Source organism: Meleagris gallopavo, chromosome 7 (genome assembly GCF_905368555.1).
Source record: "Meleagris gallopavo chromosome 7, MGAL_WU_HG_1.1, whole genome shotgun sequence".
In the NCBI taxonomy this organism is placed as follows: Eukaryota; Metazoa; Chordata; class Aves; order Galliformes; family Phasianidae; genus Meleagris; species Meleagris gallopavo.
Genome location: NC_139410.1, coordinates 13,925,667 through 13,943,170, shown reverse-complemented (window position 1 = coordinate 13,943,170; position 17,504 = coordinate 13,925,667). Strand labels below are relative to the sequence as shown.

The following is a 17,504-nucleotide window of genomic DNA, read 5'->3' as shown; positions in this document are numbered from 1 at the left end:
AAACTGTCTCACCACCCCTCTTGAATAGTGTGATTAAAGTCAAGATGCATCAACTGGCATAGGAAAAAAAAATACTCCAGAAAAGTGTTCCTGTTTATTCAGTTTACATGGGCAAGTTAATGTTACTGCATGGGCAAGTTAATGTTACCTCATTGGCTCGTGACTTGTGACTTGTGGCACACAGCTAGCAACATATGTGGCATGTGGCTTGCTTGTGGCTAACAAATTAGATTAATAATCTAAATCATGCATTATTTCCTGAAGCAGTGGAACTGTGTTCCCAGTGGTTATTTTGTAGGTTATGTTAGCGGGGAACACAGATCAGCCTATGGGCCAAGGTCACTGCTAAAATTTGAGTGTTTCTGACTGGCAGGACATTGGGTAAGGACAATCTGCTCTGCAGGTTATAGGTACAAAATACCTGTCTTATTAAAAAGTGACATCTCTGAAATCATGTAGGTGTATTTAAGATAAAAATATATAACCATGTAGATAATGTTAGGAACATGTGGGAAAGATTAGAATTAAGGTTGTGACTTCAGATTTAGTATTTCCTAGCTTATGAATATTTAATCAAATTTTTCTAATATTTCTTTATCGTTATTTCTGGTTTCTGTTCTTCACTATTGTAATATTTCTGAATTATAAAGAAAGATCTCTAAGGTGAAATAAATGCTGACAGCAGACATACAAGCTCTGTGCCAGATCAAAGTATTTCAGGTAATAATAACAGATTTGCACTGATATGCTTGTTTGAGATTAAGATGTAAACAGATAGAGGCAGTCTATCATCATCTTCAGACTTTGCTTATAGCAAAAACAGGATAGATTATAGCTATATTATTACACAACATACATAAACTAATTAAGAAGTGTTGTACTGTGCACAAAGATCTTTGCCTTCAAAATACTCAAAATCCAGTAAGAAAATATATTCTGGTTTTCTGGTTGTTATGTGATTATCACAGCTTGCTGAGCAGAAAAGTTTGATAGATAAAACTTCTCCAGTCTAAAGAGAGTAATTAAAGTGTTGAAGAAAGCTAGTCAGGCATTGATCTCGCTCTATTTGATGAATATTTTCATTAGATATGGAGCAGATAACTGTCATTTGTCATTAAAACAGGTATTTTCTTCCTCAAATCTGTTGTATTTTCAAGGAAAATGAATTCTGCCTTCATTGTAAGAAGACTGTCTTTTCTGTAAGAGGAGTAATTGTTTGAGGGAGAAGTAGTGACATGTTCAAGAGCAGAGGAAGAAGACATTGGAAACTGGAGGGGACATTTTCAGCTGGTCCAGGTGGAGGGAGAGAGGTAGAAGCAGTGCAGGGCAGTCTTCAACTGTTTTAGGGGGAGATGCTCACCTTTCATTGATGAAGGAGGTTGAGAGGTATGAGAATGGAGTGGGAAAGTGCAGAAGAGCTTGAAAACTTCTACTGCGAGGAGACTAGAAATGTACAATCCATAGAGGTACATTACTTTTTTGGACACAACTTATCAAAATTAATCAAACAATGAGTAGATAAAGGTGGAGAGCATCTCTATTTGAAATTTGGGATTATATTATTTTTTAGTTGCTTTCTGCTGTGAAACAGACAATTATATTTAGTTTGTGCTTGGCACGCTGAGGGTACCTTGTTTTGAATGCAGCTCTTATCCGTACCTGTTTTGCCTTCTGTCTCGACTTGGTGGTGAGCTGTGCCTGGAGGCCATTCAGAAATCCAGCCTCTGCCTGCTTGTTAGCCTGTGCTTTATTGGGAGGCAACAAAATTGCCTCCTGGCTTTAGGTGGATTTGAGGTGGTACTTGATCCTTAGAGTATTAGAGATTTTTAAGGTCCAGGTATTTGAGGGATGTCTCTTCTCTGTTCCATGCAAGCAATCTGAGGAGCGTGCTTGAGTTCCTGTGGTGCATCCCCATGGCACCCACTCTTCATAGCATGGCAAATTCTCTCTTTTCTGCACTCAACAAAGTTATCTCTTCATCAGACTGCAGGTCAGAATTTGTAGCTACAGTATAACTGAGTTTAAGACTGTGTGGTCGATTTTGAAATAACAGATGGAATTCTTGTTTGTAGGAAGGCTTGGCATACCCACTGAGCTGATCCACATAGCACAGAGATGCCAGTCTGCAGAGTATATATAATACTTTAGAAAAAAGAAAGAAAAACACTAGGACCTATCATCAAGAATATATCCTCATGATGCACTACACTTCAGATTATAAATCACCATCTTTACAACATCAGTGGTGCAATGCCTGTTGCTAAGAGGGGGCTGCTGCTACTTTCATAAGCCAGGTGAGCCAGCAGTTAATGAGTTGGGCTGGATGCTGGAGGGCTCTCTGGGGCTGATCTTTAATAGGAAGTGCTCTGCTCTGAAGTGTTTCAGAGACACCTTCAGGTGTTCTAGACCGGCTGCTCTAGAGCATGTTAGGAGAAGCAGCTTTTCACCAAACCACTCATAAAAGCGCCATCGTCAGAAATTTGTTAATATTTGAAGAACTCTTCAGTTTTTATAGCAATCAGGATATAATGGATAGCTAGTGGACTTGGAAGAAGATGATGCAAATAACTGTTAGTTTTGGCAGACAAGACTTAGAATTGGCTCTTCAGAACTGAAAACAGCAACTATTCCACTAAATATAAGTGAAGTGTATGGAAAAAGTCATATAGGATATACTGGTGTCATCACTGCAGCATTGATTCTCAGCAGCAGAGTAGTGCCAGATTTTGCAATACTTCCCTTCCTAAAATATGTTTTGAACAGTTTATTGCTTTTAGTCTGATTGGAAAAAAAACACTGCTGCTGCCTTAGCATAATGGTTTTGGCTCACATATGGTGTATCCATGTTAGGCCTCCAGTTCATCACATTTTTATAGTTCAGAAATGTGATTCTACATCTACAAAAGGGAGCAACTCTTCTGTGTTGTCACACTGAATTCTTTCTAATGAATAAGACCTCTTTCTTCCTTTCCTCTCGAGGCATGAAGAATGTAATGTGGTAGGAATGTGCAGTAGAGGGCTCAGGTCTTCTCTCAGTGAGTTTTGCGTGTTATCATATTGAAACTAGCATACAGCTGTTGTCAGTGGTGCTGTGTGATTGTAACTCTGTGGTGGTGGTAATTTACTGTCCATCAGTAATAGCATTAGTCTCATTTGTGTGTAGTAGTAGATCTGTTCAGGGACATTGGAGGTTGCAGACAGAAGGTTGAGCAGGGCAGGGGTACTGCACACTGAGCAGCATTAGGCACTGATGGGCAGTGTGATGGCTTCCAGAGACCTGGGTTTATGCTGCAGAGGTGTCTTAGGGGCACCTGGGCTTCCCGAGGAAATATTTGATAAAATGAAAATGAGGTTTTAAAATAGATTTTGCCTCCTCCTGCAAAGGTCAAAATAAAGTAATTAAGCATATAGTTCTTCTGAAGAGAAATAAATACAAAGATTCTCCTTAGCAGCAACCGGTCACTTCTCTGATGGGCTGGATGTGAATCTTGGCTTCAGATTATAACTGGTTTCATGTGCAACATTGATTTATAGAGAAACTGTGCCTGTCTCAAAAGCTGCCTGGAATTGTGTATTGTTGGAGAGCTGATGTACTCACTGAGCTTTTTCTGTTTGGGTACTACGTCAGCCGAGCAGCAAGGCAGATGTCAGCAGCACCTCGTCACTGACAGTCTGGTTTTAGATCCAGCAAAAGAAGTGAAATACATGAAGCAATGAAGTTTGAGAACAGTTTAGGGGAAAAAAGAAAATCTCCGCTCTGTACTCACAGAGGGCAAGCGGCTGATGTTCCTTCATTTAAGTCACGGATATTTCAGTGCAGGGCTGTGTGCTCTGTACGGTGCAGAAGGGACTGCTCAGAGCAGGCAGTCAGAGGTAAGGTGCCAGCAAAGAAGAACCAGCGGAGAGAGTGGAGGGAGCAGGGGAAGAAGACACCAGGGCTGTCACGAGGGTGGAACATGTCCAAGTACATTACATGGGTGTGAGTGGGCAGCTGTAACTGCAGAAACGTTTCCCTGTGGGCTTCCTGTCAAAAAATCAGTTCCGTAGCTGTATTTTGGGATCTGCTCTTCTCCTTCTTTGTTTAAGGTGGAAATCCTCAAAGTGTGCCTGGAAGCAAGATTTATTAACTTCTTAATTGTCAAAGTTCTTGTTCTTTCTCTTTTCCCTACAAAAGGGTGGAGAAGGAAGGAAGGAAGCAAGGAGAAGTATAATGCCATTCTCCTTTCACATATTTCTTTCCTTTACCCTCTGTCATTCTGCATGTTTCCTCTCATTTGGTTGATTTTTTTTTTTAATTTTTTTGTGTGGGGGTGGGTGGAGTTTGTGTTTGTTTTTGTGTGTGTTTTAGTGTTGAAAGGGTTGAACTTACCGAAAAGGAAGCTGTTGTGAAGTCTCAGAAAGGTTTTGCCATTTAACCATGTGACTTCTTGAGTATAACCAAAGCACTCCTTACTTGTAATACTTCTGCTCACAGTCCTGTTCTTGAGCTACTGCTGGGCTTTGCATGTTCATGTGGTTTATGGTAGCAAGGCCTGCCTTACAGATGAATGGTGAACGTTTAAAGATGAATTCAACCAACATGTGAGTTCTTTTGGTTGTTCTTTTTGGTGTTTTGTTTTTCATTACACATTATTTGTTTAGCTAAATGCAATCTTAATCTTTGTTATTAAAAAATAACAACAAAAAGAAGCAAAGGCTTAAAATTATACAGAACCCATTCACTATCACATCCTTTCCAAGGGCCAGGGAATTTCCAGTATGTTTCTTCTTTCACTAGCTCTATGCTTTATACTTTTCTTTTTAGCAAGAGTTTTTTAGCAAGTATGAGTGTTTGCTAGCAACAGCAGCTGAAATGAAGATGGTGAGTGAAGAGTCGCTTGGTTTGGGGTATAGCTGCTCCTTCCATTGTGATAGTCCTGAAAAGTTGGTATTTCCTGAATGTTCCTGTATTTTTGCAACTTTAGTTAGTATTCTGGGGGGAAAGATGCTATTTATAATGGACGATTTTCATCTTGCAAGAAGTACACTCTGCGTTAGCCTTTTTATCCAATGCATCTAACTAAATGTAATAGTGATTATTGAAAGGGATATTTATTTTCACATAACCAGATCTGCAGCATCTACAAGGATAGAATGTGTGCAAAATGAAGTTCCAGTTTTAGTCATGATGAAATCTTTCCAGTGCCTTTGGAATCCAGCAGTTTGGGTGGTTTTTTTTTCCTAGGTGAAAATTGTTGCTTTGCTTCTTTTGGCCAAAGAGGTTTAAATAAGGTGACTGATGTTAAAGAGGACATTCCTGCTATGGAGCTCACAAAAAGCCAAATGTGACCAGTTCCTCATAGCCCTGGACATAGGACACATTCCAGGGAGACAGCAGTGCGCAGTACAGTGTCAGTCTTAATGGATGGAATAGTGTTAGATGTAAGCTGGAGCAGTTCCTGGGCCTTGGAAGGCTTTGCCTTGGCACTCTTTGGCTACCAACCACAATTACATCAAAGGAAACATCTGATTTGGTCCATTTCTCTTTTCAGCCCCTTGTAAGATTTGCACTGAAGTTATCTTCAGTAAGTGTAACATTTTAGTGACCATATGTTTGGCAAACCATGTAAATAATTTACAACCATTGTTTGTATTATTTCTGTCATTCTGAAGTTATTTTAAAGAAAGAGCCCAAAGCACTGTTTCCAGAATGAATAAATTTTCACATAAATCTGGATAGGCCTGTACTTCTGCTCAGATCTCCATAAAAGTGTGTTTAATTCATTAGTTTCATGCTGAACTGTTAACATTTTAGGTTTTATTAGGAGAGAACAAAGAACTCCCAGCTTGTTGAAAATTTGCTACACAAAAATAAGGATGAAAAGGTTCCAGAAGAGCTGATGTTAAGCATCGTGGAGTGGATGAAGTTGTGCAGATTGGAAAGATTTACAAGACATCTGGTAATTAGCTTCCAGCTCCTGTGGAGCTTTGCCCTGTGAAAGTTACTGCTGCTGCTGGAAGGGGAGGGGAGCAGGAAGGAGATGAAATGTGACCCTGCAAAGCCAGGTCTTTGTGTTCACAGATTATCAGCACACTACTGAAGCCTCAGGGTAACCTTTTAGAAAACTACCTCCTATGAAGAAAACAAACAAACAAAAAAAAAAACTCGACATCTTTCCCTTTTTTATGATTGTCCCCCTGTGCGCTTGGCTTAGTATGTGGGGAAGGGAAGCAAGATATCAAGGAGATTTTCCCACCTGAGCCAGTCTGCCAGGCTGACCCAAAGCAGCCTGCAGCCCCTGCCCAACCCCAAGAACTGGTGATGTTCAGTTTGAGCTTCTCATCGTTATTATTTCTATTACTACTACTGCTGTTACTTACCAGCACTAGTTTTTAAAATCCACTAAGGAGGATTTAAGCAAGAAAGAAGATTTTGTGTTTTGGATTCATTTTATAAATTATCTTTTGGGAGCACCTTACCAGACCATGATTATAGGATAAGCTGTGTTTATGTGGTTTCTGAAATTCTGGAGTAGGGATGTTGAAGCACTGGAAGGGCACCGCAGAGATCTGGAGCACATTACCCTCAGAGCCTCTGGAGACTGTGCTTCTGTGCTCTGCTCCTCACCTACACAATCACTTTCAGCAAGTCTTTGCTCTTTCATCTCCATTTTTCTGTCTCCAAAACAGAATGTTGATCTTGACTTACAGTAAAAACTGCAGTAAAAACGCGAAGTAATGTATTTGCTTGTTTGTTTGTTTGCAAACATTTAATCATCTACGCATCAGGAATCAGTTCCAGCAGGCTAACTGCTCATTAAAAAATTTATATGCTCTCAGCTCTGAATCTGTTAAATCTGTCTGAAGATAATTTTCTTAGAAATGGTGCACTTTAAATCTTAAAATCAGGCATTTTCAGGAAAAAAGAAAAAAGAGGTTTATTGAGATGAGTTGACTGATTTCTCAGCTCATCCTTGTGGCTGTCAGCTGCCTTAGAGGAGATGTGTAAACGCTCATCGGGAGACACAACTCATTAAATTAACACTGTTGGGGGGGAATGGCTACACTTGGAATAAAGCTTTTTTTTTTTTTCAGTAACTGATTTTACTGAGTGAGATGTATTTCACTTAGATAGTTATTCAGTTTTTTTCTGGTCTGATTATTATTTTCATACGTTGATGTAGTATCCTTTCAGTAGAGTAAACAAGCTTTCTTATCAGAAATTGATTTCTGTATATCATGGTGCTATCTCAGTCTCATTGAATTGCTATGCTTTTGGAGTTTAAACTGCTATTCACATGGGTTTTAAATGCTTTTATTACACATTACACTTCTGTCTATACTAAGTGCTGTTTCAGTTGTCTAGTTGTCTTTCATTCTGTTATATATAAAGCAAGTTCCTTTTTTCAACTGCTTTGAGTCTGAAACTCCCTCAGTTGCTCTGTCTGGCTGGTGACAGGTATGGCTTTGGGCTCGTGTTCTAGCACCTGGAGATCACCTGCCTGATGCCTGGCACAGCCACTGTGCACAGCTTTGGCCACCCTGAGTGATGTGTGCCAAACAGCCAAGGAACAGAATGGGAAACAGGCAATGGGTGGACGTTGTGCCTCTGCTTGTGTAAAAAGAACAAGTATGGGGCTGTGAAAGTTGTGAAAAAATGTGAACCATAAGTAATTAATCCTTAATACTGAATATTTAGTGAAAGAGTGAAACAAAATAGCTAGTCATAAAGGCCATGTAGCAATCACAGCCACATCCTACAAGGAGCCATCCTTTTTGACATGAGCTAAAGTTTGCGTTGCCTACCTACAGGAGTATGCTGAGTAAGTGGAAGTGATAACAGCTCTATTTCTTTGCACTTATGAAGGTCTTTCAGAGACTACATCCCTACAGCATTGACCATAAGAGCAGCCTGACAGCTGAGGAGCCTGCTTGACACACACTACATGTCTTTAATGGAGAAATAGAGTACTTGCTTTTCAAGCACTGCTGATCTGCCCACATTGAGCACAAAGTTTGCTTCAAAATGTATTGATGCTTTGACAGCATATGAACATTCCATTTTGTGCTTTTTGAAAGGAAGAACATTTTTAAAAAAGGTATCAAAGTGACAAAGGACACCTCAAAGAGCAGAGCATCTGTATCTCCTGCTTTAGGCTCTTGTTTAGTGTCTTAAGCCTCAGATTTGAGGGCATTTCTTTTAGTAGAGAACATCAGCCTCCCAAAAAATGAGAGTTTAAAAGCCAAGAAGCTGCCCTCAGCCTAGACTTCATGAAGCACAGAATCTGACTTGACATGACGTTTCTGCATCTGCTTTTGATGGGAATAGACTTCAGGAAACAGGGAGGTAGCCTGGAAGCTGTGAGTCTCAGCAATGTGCTTAAAGGTGGTCATTTAGCTTCTGCCAGCTCCCACTCCTGAGTGCAGCTACAGCCTTCTCCAGCTCCAGCTCCAGGCTCCTGCCTCACTCATTTTGGAAGTCTGAACTACAAACAGAAACATAATTCTTGCTGTCCAATCTTCTTGGTAGCAAGGTCTGCATGCTGGTTTTGGAGAACTTTCAGGAGTCAGTCATACTGGTGTCTCTGAAATGAAATGGGCAGTGGAGCTGGGAGCTGACCACGTGGATGTGGGCTCTGTGAGATGCTCAAAAGCATTTGAGAGACTTTGTAAACCATATCCATCCAAGCAGCACGTGTAAAGTAAACAGCAAAGTTATTTTTATGATTAAACCAGTATGTAAACATGTTACAGGTGTGTTTGCCAGTCTTCAGCACTTCTGTCATCACCTTTCATGCTCTTTTTCCCATCAATTTAGTCTCCTGTAGCAGTGGAATTGCAACTTCTGGACATAATTAGATTTGTTTTCAAGCATTTTTTATGTTATGTGCCAAAGGAGACACTTGTATGGCTGTGTTTTTCTGGGATAGGTGAGGAAGGCTTCACTTTTCCTGCAGCAGTTGCAGAAAGTTTGGGATCCTCTCTGTGGGTTTCCATCTCTAGAATGATAGTCCACACATCAGGAGGGTTTGGTGAGGATCTGCTAAGTCAGTCCTCCGTCAGTACCAGCAGGTGAGCAAGCTTCAAGAAGAAGCAGAAGGATGTATTGTGATATTGTAGTGCTATTTAATCTTCCATTTTCCTCAGTTGAGAAACTAAATAATGGTGTAGTGACTGAGATCTGGAAAGGAAAGCTCCATTCTGTCTCAGGACTGATACTATATGCTAGATGTGGATTTGTGGGATTCAGTGTAGGACTTTTGGCAGCACTGCAGAACTGCAACACCGCAGAACTCCGTTCCTGAGGGACCTGGAGAAGGTCAGGCTTTGGGTGCAGTTCACCACATTTTGCTTCTCAGCTGCAGTATCTGACTTGGATGTGGATTTAGAAGAGGTGGAAGACAACTGCCTGCTTTAATCAGCCATTGAGAGTTGTGCTGTAAAACTGTGAGCTTTCCACCACAAAAAAATACTACCAAACCAATGACTTAAGCTGATTTTACTGCTATAAAGATTCAGTTACACTGAGGAATAGGTGGAAATGGGTAATGTCTTTGTGTATGAACTGGGAAGGGTCAATTTTATTTTTGAGAAATACAGCCTTTTCCTAGTTATAAAGGTTTCCATCAGACTTCTGTGATTTCAAGTTAGCTATCCTACGCAGGGAGCACCAGCACTACCTTTTCTGTTTCGTTAAACTGTACAGTCTTTGATGTACAAATGAATGGAGGAAGTATTTAAAAGGAATAATAGAATTACATTTGGAAGCATGTGTGTTCTGGATGGTTAGAAAGACTGCACTGTGAACTGACTTCAATGATGGCAATATAGGCTTCTTTTGAGGGAGAATGTTCAGTGCTTGCTGTTTAAGAGCATGACTATCGAGCAGCATTCAGGAAGGCAGTAAGAAACATCTAAAAGCATAAAACTAATATTAATGTGTTAAAAGGTCATTAAATCCCAAAGTGGATGCTTCTTACTCGGTATTAATGCTTTTCAGTGTAGGCAGACTACCCAACTAGCTGTTTTTGCCCTCTCTTCCCTCTGTGTGTGGGCAAGCTGTAACTTTGTTGCTGAAAATGAAAGCTGATTTTTAATAAATCATGTTCACTAAATTGTATTTTCTGGCTTTGTGATATTAGAAGAAAGTTTTTCCATACACTAACACCATTCAATAGTTTAATCATCAAATTTGCCTTTAGACTTGAATTGTTGGTCTGTGATGATTTTCTAATAAACTAATGTGCTTTCTGTGTTGGAAAACACTGTTTATAGGTAGAGTTTTTTGGAATTTTTGGCCAAATATATATTCCTTAAAAAGAAAACATTTTTATATATTGATCAGCATTTCTAATAGCTCAATAATGAGGTATTTTGGGTAGGCAGCAGAGGACTTCATTTTGATAACTTTAACTGACTTGCAGGCTCAGTCTGTTGAAAACTTCCAGTTGTTATTTCTGGGCATAAATCTTTGTAAGTTGACTACATATTTAAAGCTAGTTGTATTTTAAGATCAATTAGATCCTTCCGTGAAATTGATTGTTTTAACTGTTCTCTCCATCAGTCTGAAGCATGTGTGTAAAGGATGCTGGGAATAATGTGGGATTAATGGATTTTTTTTTCATGACATTAGAAATGTCATTGAAAATATTGGTAGGAATCCTGAACTAGATGTCTTTGTGTCACTTAACTTCTTGACTTGAAAATTTTTGCAGTGAATGATGGAATTAATCAGTTCCATCATGGGCAGACGTCTGAAATGATGAGTGTACCATTCCCCAGGTCCTGTGTGTTTCTGTAAGTGTAGATCGTTAGCATCATTATAGATGGAGGCTGTAACACATCAAAGATAAAATACGCACATATCCCAGATAAGTTTTATTTTGTTAGTTGAGAAGCATCTCGTGTCATGAAAGACAAGCAAAATTTGCCGGGTTTCCTAAATACAAGTTCATCGGTATGAAATTTTGAGCGGAGGGACTGTACATCTGTAGACTAATTTCTTTGTACAAACAGGTTTGTACCCATAAGAAAAAGTCAGCATACTAGTGCTACTGCTGTCTCAGTTGTGGTGACAAGGAGCTTTTAATTTATCGTAAGTAAGGACTTGTTTGTTACGAACATATGTTGAAATAGCAGAGAATATTTCCTTTTGCTGACTGTCCTCTGTGTTTGATAGGGAGCATAGATAAGAGCTGTGGTGCATTTGTGTGGAAAAGTTCTGTACAGACTTCAAGGTATTTAAAATAAGCCTAATATTCAGCATGAATTTTCTTCATGCCAGTAAGCCCTGTGATTTCTGTTTTTCAAAAACAACTCATATTTGATAAACTTTCTGTGTATTGCCTGAATAGTAGATGGTTATTTACAACTCCTCTCTCAAGAGTACTGACAGAAACAATCCAATATGTTTTGTTAGTTGGTTTAAATCCAGTATTTATGTTGTAGTTTATCAAATTACATTCTGGGGATAGTTATTTTTTGAAACAAAAATTACTGAATTTGACCTGTAAAAGTGGTTTGTTCTGGAAAATGGAGAGAACCTGAGTGGTCTACTGAGAGTATCAAGAAAGGTCCTAGGGACCATCAGGAAAACAAATAGGAAATTAATATTTAGCTATTGTAGCAATGAACTAATTTGATGGGGCTTTTGTAGTAGAAAAACTATCTGCCTTCCAAAACACATTACTTGAGGTATCACCATATTACAGCTGTGATGGAATTATCAAATGATTTGTTAGCCAGCTTTCTTTAGTATCAGCACTGTATATTCTCCTACTAATAGCAAGTTTAGTGCTGGAGATTTTCACTGTCCAAAATCTTCAAAAATCATAGTTCTGGCCCCTTTTTCATTAGAGTAATTAATAGCCAGTGTATACTGCCAGATTCTCCTTGTGGTACAATTTGTCCTGAACCAAGTATGACCGCATGATTACATTTCTAACCCAGACCATGCAATCTGAAATCTATGCCCTTTTATGCTGCCTGCAGAGGACCATTGATACCTGAATAAGCATGAAGCCTGGTGTTACAGAGCTAATCCATTGACATTTTGGAGCATGTATGGTTTGGCAAAGTTGGTTTACAGTGGATCAATCTTTCCTTTGAGTAACCATGCTGCTTTTGATCTGGTAGTAGGAGCTCTAAAGTTGGATTTACTGCTGCATCGAACCATGGCCTCAGGCACAAGTCCTGTTTCACAACTAGCAGAATTAGCAGGGGATCCCTAACTTAAAAATAGGCACTTTTTTAGCAGTAATTTCTTGACTTCAGTCTTAAGGGCATGATACTCTTTTAAGGAAGTGACAGAAGCAAAGGTTTGTACAGTGAACTCGGTTCCATATAACTTAAGTTACAAAGAGTCTCTATGGATCTGCTAGAAGCAGTAAATAACCTTTTTCAGCCGGCAGATGTAACAGATAGTTCAGTGGCAGATAAAATAATAACAGTTATAGCTATATAAATAACACAATAGACTGAAACCTTTTCTTTGTAAGAAATTGTACATAACCTGGAAACCTTATAATATCGAGTACTTTATCAAAAAGCATTTTCAATGTGAATTTGATGTAATGCCGTAGACAACCCACTTGTGTCCTACCACAGCAAAATGCTAGCATCAAAAAATCACTGCTACACTTGAGGCTGTTGCTAAATGACAAGAGTACACTTTCTGTGCATAGAGGGTGTATTGTTCAGATGCTGTAAGTATAAGTTCTTAGGCTCTGGTACTGATTATATGAATGCTGAGCACAAAATAATCCAGACAGACATGGAATTTAGGCACTGAAAAATAAGGCAAATGGAAATTGCTGTCTGCCTTTAACGTTAATTTCTAATGGTCACAGTACTGGAAGCCATAAAAGTATGCCTTTTAATTAATGTTCATTTCTCTAATGTTCATTTCATTCGCTGTGCATTGTAACCAGTAATATAGAGGAGAATCTCCAAACTTGAGAAAAGAAGATTAAGAAAAAAGATAATGGATAAATTTTCTTCAAAATGTTAAAAATAGCAAAGCAGGAAAATAATCTGAGCAACAACAAAGCGACATATTTCCATTCCTTCCTGTAAAATATAACTAGTAGTATGGGATTTGTGCTCTCCGGGCTTCACAGAGTAACGTCTTAGATTTGGGTCCTACAGACCCAAATTGTTTCTCGTAATAAAGCATGATGTGGAGTCAGCATGAAATCTAGCTAACTTCATCCTTTTTCTTTGTAATTCCTTCATCCTTTTTCCTTCATCCTTTTTCTTTGTAATTATCACAGCCTCAGTACTATGAAATTCTATCATCATATTTGGAGCACTGTGTTTTAGAAGAGTGCTGTTGACAGTCAAAGCGTATTTAGTGAGTGCAGAGAGCAGCATGCTGCTAGCATTGTGCAGATTGGAAATTTCTCATCCTAGTTTCTCACCCTGCAGCTGGTTCCATATGGGCAGCTTTAATGCACTTTCATATCGTGAATTGTAGCAAATACAGAATTCTCATTTCTGTAACCACCATGCTGGGAGTCTCACAGACTCCTTGCTGGTGTTAATGCTGCTGCATCCATCTGAATGTTCACAGCACCGTGCTGGAAGAGCCATTCTTCATCAACAGGAAACCTGAGAGTCAGGGTTCAGTAGTGTTAGGTTTAAAGGATCTGGTGTCACCCCATAGGCTCCAAGAGTTTAACCTCACATCTTCTCAAATTCACCATCTGAAGTCACACTTGTAAATTAAATCTCTTCAGCTGACTAGCTTGGATGGAGCACTGTTATAAATCCTGTCTTAAGTTGATCAGATATAGATCCCTCAATGAAGTATGCAATGAATATTTGCTTGGGAAGCAGATGTAGCCGGTTAACTTTATTTTGTCAATTTATCTACTTTATTAAAAAAGAAAAAAAAAAATCAATGCAGCTTTTATGTATTAAGTAAGAGCCCTTAATTTTGTAAAGCATATTTTCTCATTTCATTTGCAGCATTATTTTGTCTGAGATTTTTTAGTACATATTTTTTAAAAAAATTACTCAAGTGCTTCTTTTATTAAGAATATACTGATGGTGGCTTTACAGAATTTGTGATGTCCTGCAGCTAATTCAGGAGAGTAGCAGGCTGGTAGCAATGAACTGTGTGTGGTGTAGCCACATCTTCTAAGTCATCATCAGATCTGTTGCTCCACCAAGTTTTGATATTTTGAAGGGCAGACTAGAAGAGGAAATTATCAGCAGGGTGATGCTTCCTCATTCCCAGCTTTTAGTCCTGGTCTTCAGCTGTCCTCCATGGGAACAGATGAGTGGGCTTGCACCAAGGTGTGGAGGTTCCCTCCATGCAGCTTCCTATGGGGGAAAAGCCAAGGCAGCAGCCTCAGTGGTTCTGTGGCAGTGGGTGCGCAACTGGGGCGTCCCTTCTGCTCTGCTCCACAGTCCATCAGGTCAGTGTAACCCTCCCATCCTGGCTCCGTAAAAATGGAAATGGCTGCAAAGGCTGAGCTGCTCTGAGTAGCTCTGATGTGTTCTGCGGAGCCCCAGGTTCTGAGAGAAACAAGTGATGTTTTGTTTGCTTCCAAAAGAGATTATCTTGGTATGTATACAAAAACACAAAACAGTCTGTGGCTGGATGTGGTCTGAGTGGAAACACACTACTGGTAAAGCCAAGTGTGATGTCTCAGCTCTCTAATCTCGTCTCCTCACACCAGTAATATCGTAATAGCTGGAGTTCAGGGGTTGTTAACAAAGCAGACCGATGTTTTACACCACTGGAAGTGAGATACTTCTTCAGCAGTTAAACAGAAATTTCACAAACCTCTGTCAATTGTAATGAAACAGAAATTTCACAAACCTCTATCAATTGTAATGAAATTGTTCAATTTAACAATTTTCTTCTTTATCTAGCGCATTTATTGTTACAGCTTTGTATTACTTTTGACATTGCAGCGATGGTTTCTCAACAGCAAGCTGAACAAGGTGTTTTCTTCTTCTTACAAGGATAAGAATCCCTCTTCTTCTGTTATAGCCTGGTCCGTTTATATGTTGCTAACCACAGCATAGGAGAGGACAGCAGCGAGTAACAGGCAGAGAGTTATTGCACTTAGCTTCTGGCTATTAACTGATAGCTGCCCTTGTTCTGACTCGATGAGTGATTACCAGATAGTTGGGCACCGGTCTGAGTGCTATAGCCACACTTAACTGTGACTGATTCATTGGGCTGAAATATGTCACTAATTTAATTCAGCTATTTCATTACTCTGATTGAACTGCATCCAGCCATTAGAGGTGTACGAAAGAAAGGTATCTGACACATGAGGCAAGAACACTAACCTCTGCATTAAACTATAAAACAGCCATTAGGACATCTAATGCCCAGATTGAATTGCTCCATAGAAACTTGGTTTCCAAGCATAATACTAATTAGCTATAAGCTTGATGAATGTCAAGAATTAATTAAAACATTTCAGTGGCCTGTGTGGGTTTTAAATATCATCATTATTGCCCCCAATATTTTCAGTTCATACACTAATTGCTTTATAGAGAGCACGCATGGAATTATCACTTAGAGTGACTTGGAGGGACAAATGGTTCACTGTGTCATTGAACGTGCCCCTCTTTGCCTCTGGAGTTCCCTTTTTCCTAAAACATATCTACTGCTTTTCTTCCATTTCTGTGCATGCATTGCAAATAGAAAAGTAAGGTCTGTGATTTCAGACCCAAATTTCATTTTGACAGCACTTTTAATCTTCCTTTCTTAGCTGTACGCTGGAGGCCAGCACAGTTGTTGTTACCTACTTTCATTTTGGCAACAGGAAAATAGCTGCAGTTCCATCAAATGACTTTTTTGTTTTAAATTAAATAGGATGTCAGCCAAAATCCTTGATTATTTCTGTCCTGGTAACAAAAGGCCTGCAACAGTTTAGACATTTAGGACATGAAGTAGAGATAAAATAAAAAAAACATTCTGGGAAATTAATAATTGGAAGGCAATTTATAATTGGAATCAGCTTTTGGTTATTTCTTGAACATGATCCTAATGTAAAAATAACGAAGTTTTTGATAAAGGAATTGTAGATGCATAGTGTAGACTGCTCGTATTCCTTCTCCTTGATGAATGTTTCCTCATATTTGGCTGCCTAGTAAGGATGAGTGTCCAACATGCCACTTTATAGACTGCAGCCATATGTATAGCAAATGTACGAGATGACAAGTCATGGGAAGAGCCATATCACCAGGAAGGCTTGCAAGAAGGCCTCTGAGTGTTGAGCAGTGCCAGAAACCACAAACTCCCTGCCTACAGCTTATTGCCTTAGGCCTTACTTTATATATTTGATAATTTCTGTTCCATGGACCTCAGAGGGAGGGAGGAAGATGTCGGTAGTGCCTGGGAGGCTGCTGAATGGGGAGAACTGAAAGAATCTTTGCAGTATCATGTTGTTGCCACATCTGTGGGGATGTGATGGACTCACAGATCCTCTGTGAGGTCAGCGTTGTTGTTCACAGCAGTCTGTTTGGATCTCAGCAGTTTGGACCAAGGACTTTTTGTGGGACCTTGGTTTAGTTTCTACAGTGAGATTGGCTTCAGGAAACAACATTTTGCTTTGATTTAAGTATTTATTTTGTGAGGAGGTATATATGGTTACTGTGTTATAATAGCATGAAGTATGGTGTTGAAGCATTCGAGAAACTGCTTGTTCATTATTCCTTCTTTTAAAAATTTAATTAAATAGTTATGCGATAGCTCTTTCCCTAGTGAGAAATGTGTTCAGTATTGTACTTCTTAAAATAAACTATTATGGGCTAGTTGTCTAAATGCCAATTGATTTGAAGTATAACATACACAAATAATGAAGAAAACTATTTGATTTGACAGTGCTGTAAGAAATTCAGTTCCAGGTTACTTAATCCTATCCTTCTCATCCCCAGTTTTCTTACTCAAGGGTGCTAATTTCATTCTGTAGTGTGTGAAAAATACCTAGCAGCATATTTGTAGGTAATGCATGAAAGCATGAACAATTTAATGCTCTGAGAAGAAAAGGGTGGTTGAGATACACAATTCCTTCTGCGCAGGGATATCATGTTATTGGAAAAACACAACGTAGAAATTCAAAGCAACCATATTCTTGAGAGAACAGATCTGGTGGTAGCTTCAGACTGACTGTCATAGAATCATAGAATCACCAAGTTTGGAAAAGACCTCTAAGATTATCCAGTCCAACCATCCACCTATCATCAATATTTCTCACTAAACCGTGTCCTTCAGCACAATGTCTGCATGTTTCTTGAACACCTCCAGGCTCAGTGACTTCACCACCTCCATGGGCAGCCCATTCCAATGCCTGGATACGCTCTCAGAAAATAAGTTTTTCCTAACATCCAACCTGAACCTCTCTTGGCACAACCTAGTCCTATTGCTAGTTACATGGGAGAAGAGGCCGACCCCACCTCACCACAACCACCCTTCAGGTAGCTGTAGAGAGTAATAAGGTTACCCTTGAACCTCCTCTTCTCCAGACTAAAAAATCCCAGTTCCCTCAGCTGCTCCTCAT

General features: G+C 39.4%; 1 protein-coding gene and 1 long non-coding RNA gene across 5 annotated transcripts in view; one reads left to right on the top strand and one right to left on the bottom strand.

Annotated features, from left to right (window-relative positions):
• Positions 1-17,504, top strand: part of UBE2E3 (ubiquitin conjugating enzyme E2 E3) — a 55,943-nt gene that overhangs the window by 31,952 nt on the left and 6,487 nt on the right. The window lies entirely within an intron of this gene.
• Positions 10,832-17,504, bottom strand: part of LOC104911659 (uncharacterized) — a 174,776-nt gene continuing 168,103 nt past the window's right edge. For both annotated transcript variants that reach the window (XR_014884535.1, XR_014884536.1), the window contains one exon: positions 10,832-14,304. This is a non-coding gene — a long non-coding RNA (uncharacterized LOC104911659). The remainder of the gene's footprint in view (positions 14,305-17,504) is intronic.